Source organism: Protopterus annectens, chromosome 5.part0 (assembly GCF_019279795.1).
Source record: "Protopterus annectens isolate FY-2018-M chromosome 5.part0, PAN1.0, whole genome shotgun sequence".
Classification (NCBI taxonomy): Eukaryota; Metazoa; Chordata; order Ceratodontiformes; family Protopteridae; genus Protopterus; species Protopterus annectens.
This window is the reverse complement of record NC_056735.1, coordinates 1,898,669,873-1,898,684,844: the sequence shown is the minus strand read 5'-3', so window position 1 is coordinate 1,898,684,844 and position 14,972 is coordinate 1,898,669,873. Positions and strand designations below refer to the sequence as shown.

The window sequence follows — 14,972 nt, the reverse complement described above, 5'->3', positions numbered from 1 at the left end:
GCCTGCTCAGCGGCTCCGGACCCATCTGAGGGATTAGTTTCTGAAGGCCCAATACCTTGAGTATCTAGTGGCCTAGTTGTCTCCACGTAGGAGTCGGAGGCGGCCTGTGGCTCTGAGGTAGCGGGTGTCAGGGGCTGCGAAAGCGCCTCACTGAGAAACGGCGACTGGTCTAGAAGAGGCTTCGTCGGTTTTGGACCGCGGATGCCTGTCCTTTTCTTTTTCCTTGCGCTTTTTATGAATTCTGGTCATCGGTTGTTCCGACGGCATTATATAATTAAACCTTCGGCCAAAGTAATGTAAAGCAAAATCGTACTGACGCTTAATAGTGCGTTGGTTAAATCTAGCACAAAACCGACAACTAGCAATGTAGTGGTCAGGGCCTAGGCAAGGAATACAGTAAGAATGAAAATCCTTATGAGGTATTTGCTTCCCACAAGCAATACAATTGTTAACTTTTTCTGACATCGGACTGGAGCAAGAAAAAAGTTTCCCCAACGGGGTACTTAGCTTTATAGAAGACTTCGGATCTGAAATTCAATTTCAAAAATCTCAGGAGTCGGCCGACCGGCACTTGCGAACTGGTTTTGCTTCGGGCACCGTGTGGCAAGAAAGACGGAAGAAAATGGCGTTGGATGCATCTTTTATACCCCTGGTGCACTGACGTCAGGGAAGAGGCGACAGCAACCGACACCGGACCAGGACTTTGGAATTCAGGCCGACTGCAGGTAGCCTGCCAGCAGGATAACCCAAGTGTAATGACTGCAACAGTGAAATACAATGAACATCAGAGGCAGATGCTGCAGAGCATGCAGAGGCCTCTGCAGCATCATAACTGCATCTAATTGAGTGTCTGGCTACCTGGGCAGCCAGAGATGGTTTGGCAGAAATGTCATCTTTAGTGGGGCAGGAGTAGCAGCCAGCAGAGAAGTAGCTTGAGAGACCAGGTCCAAAGCATATTTGCTCATATGGGCTTGTTAGTTGATGGCTCTAAAGGCCAATGTGGAAGAGGAGTAGATCTTCTTTCCAATTCTATCCATTGTTTTGCCGTCTTTGTCAGTAGGTAAGAGAGAGGCAGACGGTATGAGTCTGGATTGTTTATCTGGTGAAATGGCAATCACAGCAGGATCTGTTAAGGGAGGCTTGACTAAGAATGTTTGGTCATCAGGCACCTTGTAGAAGTGGTCTGGCCTCTTAGGGGCAGGTTGCTGAGAATCTAGTGTCTTTCGATGCATAGGCAAATGCATCTAAATAAGCAGGGATGACAGGTGGAATAGAAGAAGGGGAGGGAGATTCCACTTGCAAAAGTTCAAAATACCTCTTTTGAATGTCAGACATTTGTGAGGTGTCCCACTTGAACTATTCTTTCATTTAGATGATGGTTTTACCAAAGGTGATATCCTCTGTGGGGGAGTCTCCCTCAATAGATTCATCATCTAGAGAATAATACTCTTGTGGAGAGGCTATTTGGGAAGTATAAGAAATGGATTCCTCAGAAGAGGAATAATAGGTCTCTTGTTCTTCTTCCCTCTCTTGTGAGGCAAGTGGTGGAAGAGAAGCAGAGGCAGGCCTAGGGCTACGCAGAGGAAGAGTAGCTGGAGAAGAGGCTGAAAGCTTAAGGGCCAGAAAGGCCTGCATTAAGGAAGAAGTGAAGGACTGTTAATCAGGCAGGCCTTCTGCAGGTGTACCCAAAGGTTTAGTTTTTTGTTTCTTTTTGAATGGGGTAGACTTAGGAGTAGGCTTGGAGTCAGATGCCTGGCTAATGGTGGCAGCGTCTGGTGGAGGGATCCTGACCAGAGGCCCGGCTGTGTCTGGTTCCCCCTCGATGGTAGCCGGTGTCTGGGTAGGCTCTGGGGACGTGTCAGTCGTCAACTGTGAAGCGGCTTCCTCAATGGTCAGTGCAGAAGTTGACGGGTCTGTCGGACATCCCTGAACTCCTAAATCTGTAGCTGGCTGGGTGTCCGATAGTGGAGCGGCAGAGGAAGAGGACCTAGGAAACTTGGCCTTCTTTCGCAGTGGTTCAGTCAAGGCCTCCAAGAAGTGATCCATCCTAAGAGCTATTTTTTTAAGTCGTTGGTTTTCCAGGTAAAGATTTAGTGCAGCCAGATGGCTGCGAAGGGTCTCAGGAATGAAAGATTGGCAGATAGAGCAAGCGTTATGATTGTGCTCCCGGCCTAAGCAAAAAACGCAGCAGGTGTGTGTGTCTTTATGGACTATCTGATGCCAGCATTGGCATATGCCCTTTTTTGCTGACATCAGCTAAGGATTGCTATAACAAACAAAGCTATAGCTAGAAATTAAGAAGAAAACCCCAATGGGCTACTTAGCTTTTATTTGTTTTGCGGTGAAGGAGTGAGGCACACAATGTGTTGGTCGTCTGCGGCTGAAAGGTTCTGAGGTCTGTGTGTGCAGACATCACATTTAAGGTCCCTGATTTATGGTCTTACATGTGATGTCCCACGCAACTACAACAGCCAAGCTGAAGCTTTTGTATAGGAGCAGACGTACGGGTAGCCTGAGGTGGGAAATCCCACACCAATAATACTGCAACATAGGAACAGGACATCACAGAAATATTGTGTGTTAGTATGCAAGTTGCCTTTTGAAGCAGTCTGAATTCTAGGACCTGTTCTCAAGTCCACATGGCTAGTCTTGCAAAGATAAGAGTGTGTTCCCCCAGGTTTGTGAACAGTATAACTGTGGTATTATCTTTTATGACATTTAGGGCCTTGGGTTTCCAGACTGCCTTGAAAGTTTTGAAAGCTTGAATGACAGCCACCATTTTCTTTACGTTTAATTGCATTTTTCTCCATAGGACTCCAGGTGCCCTGCACACTGAGGACCAAGGAATGTTCACTCAATGCATGTCATGTCCAAGGCAGCTGTGGTTAAATTCCATTTTGGGTAGGCTCTTTGAAGGGCATGTTAGACCTATATTAAAATATCAAAAAATGAAGTGTCAGAATAGACTTAGAATTATTTCAGACATTACAGCTGACAAAATGGATTTCTGTAATTTAGATCAGAAACACGTTTATGCTGAATCTAGATTAACCACATAGTGCTGATTTGTACTGAAACAAAGAAACTTTGAGTAAAGCAGTTAAAAGAAGAGCTGATCTGTAGTTCGGCCTTGCTTTGATACAGGTCTTGTGATTAAATACAGCTTTATTTGTGTAACCATGGGAATAAAGTCAAGAGAAAGTGCAGAGTAAGGGAAAATATGAAGACCAACAGTGTATGAATAATAATTGCATATTTCTACTGCCACCTAAGGTTATAAATTATGATTGGAAGGAATATTCCAGAACCTGTCTGTTCTTTGTTTTGTGTAGATAAAAGTCTGTAAGGAGTCACCTGTGCCTGACTTGCAGGGCAGTTTCTGTCCCGGCCCTGACGGAAATGCTACACATTCGTAAATCAAACTGCAGGAGGGCCACTTGCTCCAGGGATCTTAATCTAGCCTCTGACATGAACAGGTCATGCTGGAGAGATATACACATCTCCCAGGGACTGCCACTTCTCTGGAACAAGCATGTGAATCAAAGACCCTCCCTGACCATCTTCAAATGCAACCTAGATAAATGGACAGGTGACCACAAATTCACTCCTTGAGTGGTGTCCATGTCCCTCTTGGACAGAGGAAGTTGGTATCAACTACCATAGATCCTCATCTCAGAGAACTTCACCCACCTAACCACAGGCAACTGGGGATAAATATGGCTAGACTTGTAAGGGCTGTAGGGCCGTTAGCCTAGTAACCTCCTCCAATGAACCTATGCAACTCTGCTGTGTTAGTTAGTCTAAACTCAGTATTAGAACAGTTCAGATGTGCTACTATCTGTTTGAACAATGAATGTTCTTACCAATTGCTTTCAATATCTTAGTTGTTGATATTAATAACAAATGGAAAAAAGGAACAAACTTTTAAATGGGCATTCTTTTTAAAACATTTGTTACAGCCCATACTCCCTCCCTCTCTCACTCTCTACACAGGGGTAGAACTGAGCTGGGATGTTCCTGGGACTAAGTCAGATTCCACATATTCCTTAGAAACTACTGAAACTTCCTCGTGTCCAGTCTGTTTAGGGGTATCATCAATACAGTTAATGCCATGTAGTCCAGAATGATTAGGAACTTCCTGACCAATACCCCTGACCTCCCTAACGTGTTTTGTAAAAAGGAAAAAAAGACTCCACTTTTTTGGGAGGTGGCATCCAGAAGGGCACCCAAGAAGACCGCTGTGCTGGCTTATTAAAAACTGGATTTATGTTCTTTAAGGAAATAGTCTGTTGACACAGTCTAAGGTATACTCCACTGCCCTGTATAACTCCTCCAGAATTTGTGCCCGAATCAGACAATCCAACCTGGTAACAATAGATGCATATGCAGTCGGTTCTGTAGATGTACATACATTTGGTCCAGCAATGTGCTGTCACTGATGCCATATACAAAATCTCTGGATGTAGTACTCAAAACCTAAAGGCAGAGAGATAAATTGTTAATGGTATGCCCCCTCACTATAAATCTCAAGTACTGCCTGTGTCCTTTGAAAATAGAAATGTGGAGATAGGCATCCTTGACACCTCATGTCATCAGTATGGCCTGATAGCCTAGGAAGAGCAAGAGAGCCTTGTAATGTTAACATCTTGAATTTTGGACTTTTTAAGAAGCTGTTTAGCCCTAATAAAATGGGTTTCCAGTATCCTTGCTTTCTTAGGCAAAGGAAGATTCAGGCCTAAAACTCTTCAGACATCTGGCTAGAGGAAACAGATTTTATGGTTCTTTTTACTAGCTTTTCAGCTAAGATAGAGGCAACTTGGTGCTGGTCTTTTAGTACAGACAGAAGGCCTCTTTTTCCTGGTTTGTATATAGTGCAGTCTTGGACCTTCTGGACACAGTCAGACCCACTAATCAGTAGTTGTACTTGACCAATTCTGGTAACTGGATAGAGTACAGTTGTGTACATTTACCGTAAATGTAGATGTTCGAGTGTATTCTAACGGGGTACTTAGCTTTAGAAGACTTCAGGATTATTAAATTAGTAAACGAAAATTCAGGTAGCGGCCGATTGCCACTTGCAAACTGCTTCTGCTTCGGGCTCCTCTGCAAGAAAGACTGATGTAATGGCGTTGGCTGCCTGTTTTTATACCCCTGACGACCTGACATCAGTCCTGGAGCGAAAGCAACCGACGCAGAAATACTAAGTCTCTGGTATTCGGGCCGACTGAGGGCTACCTGCAGGCAGATAACCCAAGTGTGATGACTGCAACTGTGAAACAGGAAGAACCTCTATTCTGGTGTAACACTGCAAGGGGTGGAAGGTTAAAGATCGGGTGAGTTTTTGTTTTGTTTTGTTTTTTTTGGCAGGAAGGAGGCTGGGACTTTTTTGTGGTCTACAGGATCCCTATGGTCCCTTTCTTGCACCTAACCATTTCATTAATTTCTTTACCTAGGAATGAGAGAGATAAATTGTTAATCCATGTATTCCCCACTGGAGGCAAGAGATGGGCTTCAGGTAGCAGGCAAGTCTGCAGATACTGCTGACAGTCATATCCATACTCCTCTGCAGCCTGCAAACTCCCCTAAAACAGTTTTCTGGACAAAGCTCATTTTTGCGCATAGGCAACCTCCCGACTAAGAGGCACATCACTTATTGTGTGGACTCTCTTGACTCTTCACACAATGGAGCTAGGCAAGCATTCTTGCAGGTGTCACCTACGCAGCTAGCCAGGATGTAATCCCCCCACCCCTAATGGGTAAGCTGGCACTGGCTAATCATGACTATCTTCCCCTGCCAGGTCCCTCAGCCCCCTTGCTATTAGTCGAACACTGATCATCCGGAGTGCAGTTAGGGCTTTTTCTCTCTGTGCCACACAGCTGAGTACCTCTGTTTCCATTTTATTTTCTGTGACCCTCTTACCTTTGTTTGCTTGACTTTTCCCTGCCTCTGGTAATAAGCCCATTGCTTAGAAAGTTAGTTTCTGTTATACTCGAGATTATAAGGATGAAACATGTTTAAATTAAGCCAATGTCTTACTCTTGTCTCTCCAGTTTTTTGAACACCTTGTAAAATGGGGTCCAAAGAGTAATTCCTTATCTAGTGGGGCATTAAGCAGCTGTGCCTTTGCATCTTCAGACAGAGACTGGTTCCTCAATTAAGAATATTTACTGATAACTGACCCTGATGTAGCAACCTTGGATGGTGCATCAGACAGCATCAGACCCATACTGTATGGCATATTGTCCTAGCTTAATCCAGTCAGGGTTTGGCTGAACTTAGTCATCTTTAGGGTTTCAACCTGCACTCCCCTAAAACTATCCTGGGGTTACTTGATGATACATTCCTAATACTTCAGCAGTGGGTTTGAACATTCAGGGCACTGAAGGCCAAGGTTGCTAAAGTGTACACATTTTCTCAAACTAGTCAGGCAAGCTGCTTGCCCTGCCACTATGAATAATATTCTGCCCTGAAGACAATCTACAGGGTTTTGCAGTATGCATAGACACTGTACCTAAATCTACAATGGTGTGCTTATACAGAAATATCGGTCGACCAGGAAAGGAGTACAAATGTAAAAAATGTCCGAACTTCCAAATAAATGTGTTTAAATACTTTAACAACAAATTAAAAAATCGCCCAATAATCAATTCAATCAAGCGCTTTTGTCTCTGAATTTGGAGACTTTATCAAGATCAGTCCGTTAAGTAGTCAATTTTAAATAGCCCATAAACCACAAATTGGATCAATCACAGCTCTATACTCATGAATAATACATATAAACATAATTACAGATTCAAATTGACAGCCAGCAACTATACACCTATACATAATATACAGAATATGAAATAGCAAGCATGTATTCAAAGAGCCTCCTTTCATATAAAATATAGCATCAACAAACACAAAAACAAAACAAGCATCCGATGACCAAATGAATAAATTAAATTAAACCACACACAAGAGACATTCAACCAGATAATAACCAATACAAGTATGGATATAGATAAATATGATATAAAAAAATTAGAAGTTATGTACCTACCATAACGTTCCATGTTAGTTGTCTTCTCTCGCCTTCTTTCTTGCTGGATGGGTTCGGAGCCGATCCTCGGCTCCGACTCGGCACTTGCTTAGCTTGAGAACTCCTTTTACCAGCTCGAGGCAAACCTATATCCCATGATGCAAGGCGGGACTACCTCAGATCTCGTTTGGTAGCTACAGAACCCTGCTAATAATACTAATCCCAAAGGAAGAGCAAAAACTAGCCTAGAAGAACTAGGCAAAAAATTCTTAAGATAGACTCTCTAATGAACTAAGGAGAGTGAATCTGATAAAGAGACATTCTTCAAGATCTGTCCAGGCCAGGGGGAAGGAGGGAGGGACGCAAGAAAGAAGGCGAGAGAAGACAACTAACATGGAACGTTATGGTAGGTACATAACTTCTAAATGTTAAGTTATCAATCTCGCCTTCATTCTTGCTGGATGGGACCGCATCCCTAGCACCTGTATCCCGGGTGGCTCAATGGAACAGACTCTTGAGTACTGTGGAACCAAAATTGGCTCTGTCCCTGGAGGCCAAATCTAATTTATAATGAGAAACAAAGGTATGAGGAGTGGCCCAAGTAGCTGCTGCACAGATGGTATCAATGGGTAGCCTATCCTGAAAAGCTGTAGAAGTGGATAGGCTCCTGGTTGAATGTGCCTTCGGTTTTGAGGGTAGTTGCTTGCCTCTGAGCGAATACAGATAAGAAATGGCGGAAGACAACCATCTGGATAAGGTCACTTTCGACACTGGGAGACCTTTCCTGTTTTCTGCATAGGAAACAAATAATTGATCCGATTTCCTGAATTGTTTAGTTCTATGCAAATAATATCTGAGCTGACGATGGACATCCAAAAAATGAAAGTTTTTGTTCAGCTTTGTCAGAATAATTAGGGAAAAAAACTGGTAGATCGATGGATTGATTAATATTAGTTTGAGAAACAACTTTGGGCAGAAAAGATGGATTTGTTCTCAAGGATACCCTGTCCTTGTGAAAAACCAAGTAAGGGGAACGGATGCAGAGAGCTTGAATTTCAGATACCCTCCTTGCTGAAGTGACCGCCAGTGAGAATATTGTTTTCCAGGTCAGTAACTTTAAGGAGCATGAAGCAGATGGTTCGAAGGGGGGTAAAATCAAGGATGCTAACATCAAATTCAGATCCCATTGTGGAGGAGGATGTTTTATTGGAGGCTTTAGGAGAAAAACTCCTCTCAGTAAAGCTTTGCATAGTCTATGCGACATAATGTTATGATCTTGCAAGCCAACATGATATTTAGAAATTGCCGCCAGTTGAACTTTAACTGTTGATGAAGAAGATTCTGACTGAAAGACTTCAGCCAGAAAATCTAAAACTGAATGCACAGGTGCAGTAAAAGGATCAATGTGCCTGGAGTTTGCCCACAGGGAAAAACGTCGCCACTTGCTAGCATAAACCGTTCTGGTGGACGACTTCAAGGAAGCTATTAAGATATCTCTGACAGGATCAGAGATCATCGGAAGCCTGGCTAGGGAAGGAAGTGGAGCAACCAAGCAGTGAGGTTGAGAGAATGAATGGCCCGGTGCTGTTGACCCGATTGGTGGATCAGAAGATCCGGAACTGGGTCCAGATGCCAAGGCTGCACCAGGAGGTGACGATGCAGGGTCGGAAACCAAATTTGTCGAGGCCATCAACTTGGCTCTCAAAACGGTAGCTTTCTGAATGACCTGTGGAATCAAGGGGAAAGGGGGAAAAGCGTACAGAAGTCCCCGGGGCCAATCCTGGGTTAGAGAGTCTCTCAGGGGTTGGCCTGGTAGAGGAAAGAGGGTGAAGAAGTCCGGGCATTTGCTGTTTTGGGGTGTAGCAAAAAGGTCGCAACAAGGGGTGCCCCACTTCAGAAATATCTCGTCCACTACCGATTGATTGAGAGACCACTCGTGAGGCATGAGAATGGCTCTGCTCAGTCTGTCCGCTAAGAGGTTGGACCTGCCGGGTATGTGCGTTGCTATCAGAAACCGATGAGAGGAGATTGCCCATTGCCAAAGTCTGAGAGCTTCTCGACACAAAGGATAGGACCTGGTCCCGCCCTGCTTGTTGATGTACCAGACTACAGACATGTTGTCCGTTTGAACTGCAATAGTCCCCGAGGGAAGAAAGTCGTTGAGGGCTTGCAATGTTAAAAGCACCGCTCTCATCTCCAGGACATTTATGTGCAGGTGGTATTCTGTGGGTTGCCAAGTCCCGTGGACCATCCTGCCCTGATAATGCACCCCCCACCCGATCAGAGATGCATCCGTAGTGACTGTGGCAACCGGAGAAGGAGGAACAAATGGTCGGCCCTGATGAAGCAGAGGGGAAGCTATCCACCAGGTTAGATGAGTCCTGCACAATTGTGTAACCAAGATTTCGTGCCTCATGGGAAGGTTCTGGAACGACCACTGAGTGAATAACATCCACTGTAGAAGACGCATGTGGAAGCGAGCTAATGGTAGAAGTACAATGGCCGCAGCCATAAGTCCTAGAACCTTCAGAACCAACCTGGCTTTGACTTTGTTGCTCAGTAACAAGATCCGAACGTATTTTTGGATGTCCAGAATTCTCTGATCTGTTAGTCTGGCTAACATACTGACGGTGTTTAGTTCTGCGCCTATAAAGGTGATAGATTGGCAAGACAGCAGAGAAGATTTTTCGAAATTCACCAACATTCCCAACTTTTTGCAAAGCTGCAGAGTGTAGTCTCTGCTCTGAAGAAGCTGATGCTTGGTGGTGGCGGAGAGGAGCCAGTCGTCTAAATAAGGAAACACCTGGAATCCTTGACGTCTCAGATGAGCCGTAACCACTGCCATGCATTTGGTAAACACTCTGGGGGCTGAAGTGAGGCCAAAGGGCAGGGCTCTGAATTGATAATGACTGGTCCCTAGCCAAAAGCGGAGAAACCTCCTGGAGCGTCTGTGTATCTTTATGTGATAGTACGCATCCTGAAGGTCTATCGAGCACATCCAGCTGTCCTTGCCCAGAAAGGGCAGAATGGACTGAAGCGTGACCATCTGGAATCTTGCCTTTTTGACAAATCTGTTTAGATTGCTTAGGTCTAAAATAGGTCTCCAATCTCCCGTCCTTTTGGGGACCAAAAAGAATCTTGAGTAGACGCCGGATCGTACTTGGTCTGCTGGAACAGTCTGGACGGCCCTTTTTTCTAGGAGCTTTGAAACCTCCTGTTTTGACAAATCCCTTTGACCGGGTGAGATGTCTGGAAGGGATTGGTGAGGTACGGGATACCTTTCGAAGGGGATTTTGTAACCCTCAGATATGATCGACTGTACCCACATGTCTTGTGAGAGAGAACGCCAGGCTATTGGGTACAGCGATATCCTTCCCCCGACTGCCTCCAAGGGTGGACAGTCAGGCAACACCTCAGGGATGCTGAAAGGGTTTGTCAAGAAGAGGCTCCCTGTTACCCTGATTTTGGGGACCCCCCCTGCCTCTAGGGCGGCGTCTATTATTGTTACCCCCTCTGCCTCTGGGGGTAAACTGACCACGTGTGTCCGGCGCTGCTCCTTGGGCTTTACGGAACCACATCTTTCCTCCTTTCTGACCCTTGGGATAGGGTCTAGAAGGAGTGGAAAAATGGACTCCTACGGCAGAAAGAGTTTTGCCGTCTTGCTCGCACCTGGTCAAGGTCTCCTTCACCTGAGGTTCGAACAAAGCCGAACCGTCAAAGGGGGTATTGGTGAAGGACGCCTTAAAGGGGTACGCGAAATTACAAAGCCGCATCCAGGCCTGACGTCTGAGAGCCACTCCTGTGCCTGTGGCTCTGCTCGCTCCATCGGCTGCATAGGATATGAGCCGCATGGAGGAGTTGGTTAAAGAATTTAGGATTGCTAGCTGTGAGGCAATCTTGTCTTGAGCCCCAGCAGCTGAAGGATCCTGAAGCACTTCACCTAGTTCCTTGAGAATATCTCTCTGAAGTCTGGTGAAATGACAAAGGTAGTTCAGCGAACGCATAGCAAAGGTCGCTGAAGAAAACATCCGCTTACCATACCTATCCATGGTCCTAGAATCTTTGTTAGGAGGATGGACAGGCACGGAAGGATCCGCAAGTTCCTTCTTGGTGGCCGCCGCCACCACCATAGCATCCACAGAGACGCCCTTAGAAAGAAACTGCTTGTCTGAAGGGGCCGTAATAAATTTGGATGGCCTCCTGGGGACAGGTTCCACAGAATCCAGGGCCGCCCACGCCTTCCGAGCCACTACCTGCATGAGTGGGTCGAAGGGCGGAGACACCCAGGAGGTGGACGGTCGGGATCCAAAAGCCTCCAGGTACACTGACTCATCCTCGGAGGGGTCAATGGAAGGCCAGTTCCCCCTCTGTTTGAGGAGTTCAAGGATGTCTGAAAAGGAGACATCCTCAGAGGGGGACCGAGGGGAACCCTCCGACTCATCTAAGTCGGTATCAGATGTTGTAGACTCAGGGGAGTCTGTGTGTTTCCTCTTACACGTCCTCTTATGCGGGGGTTCCCCTGCAGGATCAGGAGAAACCTCGGAAGAGGAAGTTATTCCCAATGGGGAAACCTGGGGCGATGGATCCCTGGGCATGAGAGCAAGAGGCTGGCAAGAGACATCAACAGGCACCGAAGAGGGAGGAGCTAAAGGGATGGACCATTGACCTGGCTCAGGGGCCAGGACACTCCTCATCACCTCAAAGGCTCCCCTCCCAGGGAGACCAGAATACTCCTGTTCCGAAGAAACAGGAATTCCCGGCTCCACTGAGACAGAAGGCTCCGAGGCCGATGTCGGTGCCGAGCTTACCAAAGCCGAAGCCCCGAGAGGGAGAGCGGGGTCGGACAAGGGTCCGATGCCACTAGCCCCCTCGGAGCCGACAAGGGAAACTCGACGACTGGATCCCTCCAAGGAAGGTCTCATGGAGGAGATCGGAGCCGAAGACGACGGAGCCGAAAGGGGATGTATCGGCTCCGGCGCCGACACGGTCGCTATCCCGAAGCTCCGGCCCAACTCTGGAGGAGAGTCGGAGGAGGAAGTTCAAGGGGAAGAGCAATAGCCGAAGTCTGCTGAGACGGGCTATGGAGCATTTGGGCTAGTGCCTGTGACTTCAACAGCCTGCTTACCACCCTCTCTAAATCGTGGTCAGACAGCCTGGAAGATCTCGAAGATCGGCTCCGATGACTCCGTTCCGACAAAAGAGGAGACCTCGGAGCCGAGTGAATCGACTCCAAAGAAGGGGACCGAGATCTCTTCTTGGACGAAGCCATCGGAGCCGACGTCCTCTGGGTTCCAGATGGAGCCGAAGACTTTTCGGCTCCAATACTGGATAACACGTCGGCACCAGCCGGTGCCGACAAGGCAACTGGAGACTGAGTGTCGGAGCTGGTAGGAACCGACACTACCACATCAGAGGAAGAAAGATCGGCTCCAGCCGGAGCCGATCTCGACTCCGAAGGAGTCGGAGCCACCGGGGAAGGCTTAACCACTGTAGCCTGAACCTTAGGTGGCTTGGAAGGTTTACCCGACCCAGTCTTTGTGGGTGAACCTTCTGGCTTTAATAAGCCACGGAGGATCAACTTGTTCCTCCTCTCCTGCAGGACTCTCTGGCTAAAAGAATGACATATGGCACAGGAGTCCTGCAGGTGTAAAGGCCCCAGGCAGTAAACACAAGAAGTGTGACCGTCTGTCAGAGACATCTTCTGACAGCATGAGTCACACTTCTTGAAGCCTGAGACCTTTCCTTCCCTAGACATAGTCTAAGACAAACACACACACTGAACAAGTCACACAATTAATCCCAAAAACACACACACAGACAGGGATTAAGAAGGGAAGCTTAGGCCTAACTGAAAAAATTTAACTTTAAGATTTTAACTTTAAACCTAACCAAAAGGGGAAATAGGGTGGGCTCTAGTAAAGAATACACACTATCTAATACTAAGAAGAACGGGGGGAAAAACCCTTGAATAAACTGTTTGAAATATCAAACTCACCTGAGCTGGCAAAAAAGAGACCTCTTCGCAAAGCGGCAAACGAGATCTGGGGTAGTCCTGCCTTGCATCATGGGATATAGGTTTGCCTCGAGCTGGTAAAAGGAGTTCTCAAGCTAAGCAAGTGCCGAGTCGGAGCCGAGGATCGACTCCGAACCCATCCAGCAAGAATGAAGGCGAGATTGACAACTTAACATTATAAATATATAATAATTAATGCAACCATCTAAAACCCATAAAACATTTAATACCAATTACTATTAAGAACCCATATATACTCAATAACATTATACATAAATATTTATATAAAAAATAAATCTATTAAGTGCTTTTAATTTTAAAAAACAAATAATTGAAAAAGCCTTGTTCAAGCCTAGCCACTGGGTTGCATTAGTCCTAAGTTGCCATAGGGCTTCATTTCTCTCCAAGTACAAAGACCATGGTCCACCCCTGGGGTCAACTTGCAAAGGCTCAATCACAGTGAATTTAAACATGTGGCCAGCATTACATTGCTTTGCTAGGGCATTCAAATCCTTTTTCGGTCTAATATCCCTAAGATGTTTGTAAATGCGACTTTTTAATTTCCTCTCTGTCTTCCCAAAATAAAAACAGGGACATTTACAACAAAAAGCACAATACACAACTTTGTCCGTGTAACAATTACATTTTTTCTTTAAATTCACTTTCACCCCATTTATATTGAAAGATGACCCTTCTATTATGTATTCACAATAACTACATAGGCCACATTTTTTTCATATAATCCTTCACTTGTGAATGGCCTCCACTTTCAAACTTGCTTTTAAGAGATTGACCCTTCCTACAGACAACAATAGGTTTCTCACCAACACATTGTCTGACATCACTAAAGGAAAACAAAATAACCCAGTTTTTTAAACAAAATACCAATAATTTCCTTGCTTTCCAAATTATAAGTTGTGATAAAAGCTGAACGAAAGTTGACATTATTAAAAACAGCCGTACTCTGTGCCTCAGACACTGTATTGGACACCATCCTAACCTCTTCAGAAATAATGTTAAGTTCACTGGAAGGATCCCTATATTCTACTGGTCTATTCTCACCAGTCAGAATGGCCTGAAAGAAACCGCTCTCTCTTTTGTTAATAACTTCCAACATTAAATTATTCACTAAATCCACTGGATAGTCCCTTTTCAGAAACATATATTTCAATAGCTCACATTCACTAAGAAAAAAGTCAAAACAAGAGACCATCCGGGCAGCCCTTACAAACTGCCCCTTAACTACTGCTCTTTTTTGTTTATACGGATGAGAACTATTGAAATGTAAGAAACTATTGGAGTATGTTTCTTTTCAGTGGATCTCTGAAAAAAAAATTTTTGAGGCAAAATCTTAACAGCCTAACATCCAAATAAGAAATCTCATTCAGACCAATTGTATGCGTAAACCTCAAGAAGGGTGTTGAATTATTAATGTTGTTCAAAAACTCACCAATCAGATGCTCAGGCCCATCCCAAAATATAAAAATATCATCCAAAAATCATACGTACATCCTGCAGTGGTCATAGAATTGCGAGTTAAAAAGGAATTTTTTCTCTCATTGCAGCATTACCATACTGGCATAAGGCCCATCACAAGGGGAGCCCATAGCCATCCCTACGGTTTGGATGAAGAATTCATTTTCAAAAAATATACAATTATTTTTTGAAAACCAACTCAAAAAGCTGTTCATAAACATTAATATTAGGCTGGAATAGCCCTCTTTGTAATAAATACTCACACAACCATTCCAGCCCGATATGGGGAATTGAAGTATATAAATCTTTAATATCTATAGTAATGAAGACAAAAGTATCAACAAATTCTAAATGAGTAATTCTTTGTAAGGAATACCATGAATCCTTACATAGACTTGGTTCATCAGATACAAAAGATTTTAACTTGATATCTAAATATCTAGCAAGGGGATAAGTGATAG

General features: G+C 45.0%; 1 protein-coding gene across 1 annotated transcript in view; it reads right to left on the bottom strand.

The window, feature by feature from the left end:
• The window catches only part of COG3 (component of oligomeric golgi complex 3), a 1,722,808-nt gene that overhangs the window by 1,175,901 nt on the left and 531,935 nt on the right, over window positions 1-14,972 (bottom strand). The gene's annotated exons all lie outside the window — the stretch shown is intronic.